Genomic DNA, 6981 nt, shown 5'->3' with positions numbered 1-6981 from the left:
GACGCCAGTATCCACCCCCATTCAAATCATGAATCTCTAGCCGTTATCTCTCAGAGTCAAAAAACAACAAGATTTATTAGGAGTGAACATGCCGGCACTACCTGGGTGCAGCCGACTCTGAGACACATGATTCTTTTCACCCTTGGCCCTGGTCTTCCCTCCACCCCCGGATGTATATTCTCCAATGGGACACATCCATAGCCAAGAGTCATCGATCATGCTCTCCAGTAATAATCTTGCATGCCAACAGCTTTGGCTGCCTAGCAATTATCTGAAACATTTAAGGAATGCACTACTTCCTCCCCCACCACTCCCTTTCTGCTGTCAATTCTAAAAGACCAGATAAATATTTTTGAGTTGACACTGTTGGCAGTTGAGGATTACTTGGCAGGGCCTGTCACCTGCCACATTTTAACTCCCGTATTTTCTATGGGGTTGCTTTTGACTCACAAATGTTCAACACTTGCATGCACCACTGAGTCTTCGGTGAGAATGTTTCACGGATGCCTCGAGTGTTCTGTCCTTAATTTTGCGTTCATCTCGAATCTGTAGATATCATCCTCTTGCCCATAGGACATTCGATTGAAGTTCCCACTGTAGTAAAGTAAAATAATCACGTTAAAAGTAAAAATAATCATGTTGAATCTGATTCTGATGAAGTTTTCTTGGCAACATTTCAGAAGTGCTTTTGTTTTTTATTCCATTCTTCTGGAATGGTTATTTAAACATTTAAATAAAGATTTAACCTGGAAATAAGGAGAAACTTTCTGACAGTGAGAACAATCAACCAATGGAACAGCTTGCCCTCAAAAGTTGTGGGAGCGCCATCATTTGAAACTTTCAAGAAGAGATTGGACTGCCATTTGTCAGAAATAGTGTAGGGTTTCCAGCCTGGGCGGGGTGTTGGACTAGATGACCTACAAAATCCCTTCCAACTCTGACTATCTGATATCTGTTACCTTGGCTAGAATTTCCATGCTGCTTTGTGGACGCATTTGAAAGTTTCATACAAAAGCAAATTTTTCCCCTAAGTTCTTATTGAGATCTTCAGTGAGGAGAAATCAAAACAAATACGGATATTTTTTTTTAAAGGCTGTCTCTTGATGGAGTTAGGATCAGGCCTGGGGTTGTTTTGGGTTCCTCTTCATTTGTGGACATGGAAAGCAAATACCCACCCATTACAGGTCATCTCTGGTTGCATCTGGCTTTGACGTATCAGCTGTGGTACATCATGCTCTCCTAGTCTGTTTGCTTGGATGATTTTGCAGAGTAGCTTTCCAGATAATAGTTTGGCCTTAATCTTGAAATGCATCTGGAAAAGAAACTATTGAAGATGTTGGCAAAATAGTTTGCAGCCAACGTATTTTGTCGGAAAACTAAAACTGGTTAGAGGCTCTTTCAACTAGCTTCTTTAGTTCCCACTGTACTTGCCTCGTACTTTAATAATTTAATTTATTGAGTTGCCCATGCAACATACAACTCATGGTGGCATAATTGCAGTAGAAGCCACAATTACAGCTAGTCCTCAACTTATGACCACAGGTAGTCAATTCAGTTTATTACAGTCGTAGACCAGAGACCAGAACAAATAAAAACACTCAGTAAATATACAATTACAAATTTGAGTATAAAATAATTGCACCCAAAATTTCCATTGCTAAGCAAGACTGCCACTAAATGAGTTTTGCCCTATTTTATCACCTTTCTTGCCACAGTTGTGAAGTGAATGACTGCAGTTGTTAGTAACACAGTTGTGAAGTAAATCCAGCTTCCCATTTGCTAGTCAGAAGGTCGCAAGAAGTGTTCATGTGATTCCGGGACGCTGCAACCATCATAAATATAAACCAGTTGCCAAGCACCCAAATTTTGATTACAGGGATGCTGCTACGGTTGTTAAGTGTGACAAACGGCCATAAGTCACTTTTTTTCAGTGCTGTTGTTAACTTTGTAAAGGTTCCCCTTGCACATCCGTGCTAGACATTTCTGGCTCTCGCGGGTGGTGCTCATCTTGGTTACAAAGCCGAAGAAGAGCCAGCGCTGTCCGAAGACGTCTCCGTGGTCATGTAGCTGGCATAACTAAACGCCGAAAGCGCACGGAAGGCTGTTCCCTTCCCACCAAAGGGGTCCCTATTTTTCTACTTGCTTTCGAACTGCTAGCTTGGCAGAAGCTGGGACAAGTGACGGGAGCTCACTCTCTTACATGGCGCTAGGGATTCAAACTGCCAAACTGCCGACCTTTCTGGTCAACAAGCTCAGCGTCTTAGCCACTGAGCCGCCACGTCCCTTTAACTTTGAATGGTCCATAAATGAATGGTTGTATGTCAAGGACTGGCAGTATTAATATTTTGGGGATTGCCTCACTTGTTGTAATCCTGCTGGACAAGACCTGTTGCACTGTTGTCTGTGGAGGACAAGATATCCAGCATCATATTGGGAGTTTTGGGGAAACCCAGCCAAGGGGACAATGTTCTCCATGGACACTGAAGGATTCAGCCACCACGCCAAGTTAAGGGTGCAGAAGGGACTGTGGCACTCTAGTTTTTCCACACAACTTTTTGCTGACCGTGTGGCATCTGATGCCCAAGAGAGCTGCCTTGCTCTGTCTTTTGAGACCCCCACCTATATTGCCCAGTTTGCATCTACTGTTGTGTGTTACACTTGCAAGCTATATTTTGTGTCTCTAAACAATAAAGACCAAGGCATGGAGACCAACCAACCAATCTAAATAAACCTCCTAAACTTCCAGAAACTGTGGGTTCTCCATCACTGGAAGTCTTCAAGAAGAGACGGGACAACCATTTGTTTGAAATGGTTATAGGGTCTGCTCTGGTTGGAACCAGAAGACCTCCAAGGTCCCTTCCAACTCTGTAGTTATTTTATTTTTTTTATTTTTAAAGATTTTTTTTTTATGTTTAACAACAAACATAAACATAATAACTCTGTAGTTATTTTTCTTGTTTCATTTTAGCAGCAGAGCTTCTCCGAGGAGCCAACTTCTCAGAATCTTTCCTTACAAGTAGCCTCTACCCTCTCTAATTATTCCATGATTCATCACATGAGGAGTTTCCACAGAGTCTTTTTTCCTGCTTGTGGTTTTCACTTCCCCATTTTTTTTTCTTCTTCTTTGCCTTTCTGGCAGGGTGTTTCCAAGAAAGGCCTGTTGCAATCAGGGGCATAGCAGCCACACATTTTGCTAAGGAAGAAGGCTTTACATGACTTAAAGCAATGCCATTTGAATCCCAAAGTAGAAAGGAAGAGCCGAAATCCCTTTACCTGTTTAGATAGATAGATTAGATAGGTGGGTAGATAGATAGATAGATAGATGATAGATAGATAGATAGATAGATAGATAGATAGATAGATAGATAGATAGATAGATAGATAGATGATAACCGATAGATAGATATAGACAGACATATAGATAGAAAATAGATGATAGATAGATAGATAGATAGATAGATAGATAGATAGATAGATAGATAGATAGATAGATATGGATGTATGTATGTTAGGTATCTTTATACTAGATAGAAGATGGATGGATGGATGGATGGATAGAGACAGAGAAATGGAAGTAGATGGGTAGAGAAACAGATAAGACAAACAAATAGGCATAGATTTGAAACAAATGCCCCAAAGCTTACTGAATTCTTAATAAAAATATTCTACTTCTATTAATATTCCATTCTTTAAGGTGACAACATATGGTGTGTTTTTCTAAATAAAGCGAACAGATTCCAGTGAAGGCTCAGAAATCACTGTATCCAGGAGTGACTTGCTTTAAGTACCTTTTCTGATTTTCCATCTGTCCAAGTCTTTGGAGTGATGTGCCTTCAAGTTCTCACATCTTTCGCCTTCATTAGCGTTAGTGTGCTTAAAAATAAGTACAAAGGTGATGATTAAGGATATCCATTAGTTATCAATTTCAATTACAAATGTTTTTCCATGAGTCATGAATGCTCAAGCTTCTGCATATAGCAACAGCACTTAGACTTATATAACACTTTATAGCGCTTCACAGCCCTCTCTAAGCACTTTACAGAGTCAGTCTCTTGCCCCCAACAATCTGGATCCTCATTTTACCCACCTCAGAAGGATGGAAGGCTGAGTCAACCTTGAGCCTGATGGGATTTGAACTGCCAAATTGTAGGCAGCTGGCTGCAGAAAGTAGCTAACAGTACTTAAATATGCTTAAACCAGTGGGTTTTCCCCCCACCCTCAAACACAGATGCAAAACAAGACAGGTGAAAACATCTTTATTTTTGAGATTAGACCAGAAAGCAATATGGTCTAGAATAGGTATAAAAGTCCTTTTGCATAAACACACTGCACGTTGCAAGGCTTTATATGGAAACCATGTGTTGAAAACAGAATAACAATGTTGGAAGGGACCTTAGAGGTCTTCTAGCCCAACCTCTGCTCAAGGCAGGAATCCTATGCCATTCTGGACAAATGGCTATTCAACGTCTTCTTTAATAACTTCCAGTGTTGGATCATTCACAACTTCTGCAGGCAAGCTGTTGTTGCACTGATTAATTGTTCTCACTGTCAGGAAATTTCTCCTTAATTTTCTAGATTGGATTTTTGCAGAAATAGATTTCTGAAGAACGCTTAGAGATCTGTACCTGAGAAGTGCAGCAACATTATTATACATGCCCTGAAATTCAAAATGATGGAATTGGGACCTTTTTTTTTTTTTACTAGGGGCAATACAAAAGGCTTCCCCAATGTTGTTATTGGAATATTTATTAGAATAATAATCTTATTAGTTTTGATCCCCATTACAGAAAAGATGTTGAAACAGCTGGAAAAAGTGCAAAGAGCAACTAAGACGACTAAAGGCCAGGAGACAAAAATATATGAAGAATGATTGCAAGATTAGGGGTTTGGCTAATCTAGAGAAAAGGACTAGGGGTTAGATATATTCCAGTATTTGAGATGTTGCCACAAAGACTTATTTTCCAAAGCCCCTGAGGGCAGGACAAGAAACAATGGATGGAAATCATCAAGGAGAGAAGCAACCTGGAATTAGGGGGAAACTTCCTAATAGTGAGGACAATTAACCAGTGGAATAGCTTGCCACCAGAAGTTGTGGGTGCTTCCATCACTAAAGGTTTTTAAGAAAAGACTGGATAGCTACCTGTCTGAAATGGTATAGGGTCTCCTGCTTGAGCAGGAGGCTGGACTAGAAGACCTCCAAAGTCCCTCCCAACTCTAATCTGATTGAGCTGTTTTATCACCAGTCCCAAATTATTAGTTCTACCACTCAGCTAGATCTATATGAAGTGACCACTGACATCTAGAGGGATAAATGGGCAATGACTGTCATTCCTTTTTAAAGAAATGTCTGAACATATTGTACACTTGAGAAACATCCATTTAACCCTCCCATAATTGCAACATATGAACTGCCATTGCTTGGTAGAGATCCTAGGAAGCGAAGCCACTGTGATGGCGAACCTATGGCAGGCATGCCAGAGGTAGCATGCGGAGCCCTCTACATGGGCACGTGCACCATTGCCAGCTGCTCTTCTGGTTTCTGTCATGCTGATCTTTGTGGGCATCGGAGCGCCCAAAAATGCCCCGAAATACGGCCAAAAAAACAAGCCATTTTTCAGGCTGTTTTCAGACCACTTTCCGGGCCATTTTCCAAGCCATTTTCAGGCTGTTTTCTGGATATTTTCCAGGCCATTTTTGGATGATTATCAGGCCATTTTCCGGGCTGTTTTCAGACTGTTTTTTGGCCTGAAAATGACCCCCAAAATACCCCCAAAACAGGCATGCGCGTACCAGCCAGCTGGTCTTCTGGTTTCCGGCACTCCAGCATGCATGCATGTTTGTTTGGGCACTCGGTACCGAAAAGGTTAGCCACCACTGCCCTAATATGTGAAGGGTATCAGTTTGGAAAAATGTTGACTATGCAATAATATTTTACCAAAGCAGGAAAAAACACCCCAACTATATTTCCAAGAAAAGAGTTTGGCCTTTTCGTGTACAGGTAGTCCTCGACTTACAATCTTTTATTTAGTAAACATTCAAAGTTACAATGGCACTGAAAGAAGGGACTTACCACTGGTCCTCGCGCTTACAACTTTTGTGGTGTCTACACAGTCACGTGTTCAAAATTTGGGAACGTGGCAACCATCCTGCCTTTGCAAAGGTTGCAGAATTCTGAGGTCATCTCACTGGCATTTGCAAACCTTCCCGGCTGGCTTTTGACAAGCGAAGTCCATGGGAGAATCTGCATTTCCTTAACACCATATGATTCACTTAATGGCAGTGATTTGTTGAACAGCCATAGCAAAAAAATAAAATGTCGTAAATTGGGTACAACTCCCTAAACAATCACCTTGCTTTGTCACAGAAAATCGGGTCTCAATTGTGGAAGTTACTCAAGGGCCACCTGTGATCAAATGCGATTTGAAAGAATTTACAATAACTTTTCTCTTAAGGTTTCTCAGGGGTCTTCAAATTTGACAGCTTAAGACTTGTGGACTCCAACTCCCAGAATTCCTCCTCTAGTCATGTTAGCTCAGGAATTCTGGGAGTTGAAGACCACAAGTCTTAAACTTGTCAAGTTTGAAGACCCTTGCATAGATAGATAGATAGATAGATAGATAGATAGATAGATAGATATGGAGATAGAAGATAGATAATGCAGAACAGGGGTATTCAAACTTGACAGCTTTAAGATTTGTGGACTCCAACTCCCAGAATTCCTCCTCCAGTCATGTTAGCTCAGGAATTCTGGGAGTTGAAGCCACAAGTCTAAACCCAAGTTTGAAGACCTTGTTTATCTGAACAGCACGTTGTTCAACGAAGTAAGACTTGGATGCAACCCAGAATTCCTCCCCAGTCATGTTAGCTCAGGAATTCTGGGAGTTGAAGACCACAAGTCTAAACTTGCCAAGTTTGAAGACCCTTGGTTTATCTGAACAGCAGCCAATGCACCTCATAAAGGCCCCTTTCCAGGGTTATAGG

This window comes from Notechis scutatus, chromosome 12 (genome assembly GCF_049901735.1).
Source record: "Notechis scutatus isolate UNSWTSFEM ecotype Mainland chromosome 12, rNotScu1.2, whole genome shotgun sequence".
NCBI lineage: Eukaryota > Metazoa > Chordata > Lepidosauria > Squamata > Elapidae > Notechis > Notechis scutatus.
The sequence above is the reverse complement of the archived record's forward strand: the minus strand, read 5'-3'. Positions refer to the sequence as shown.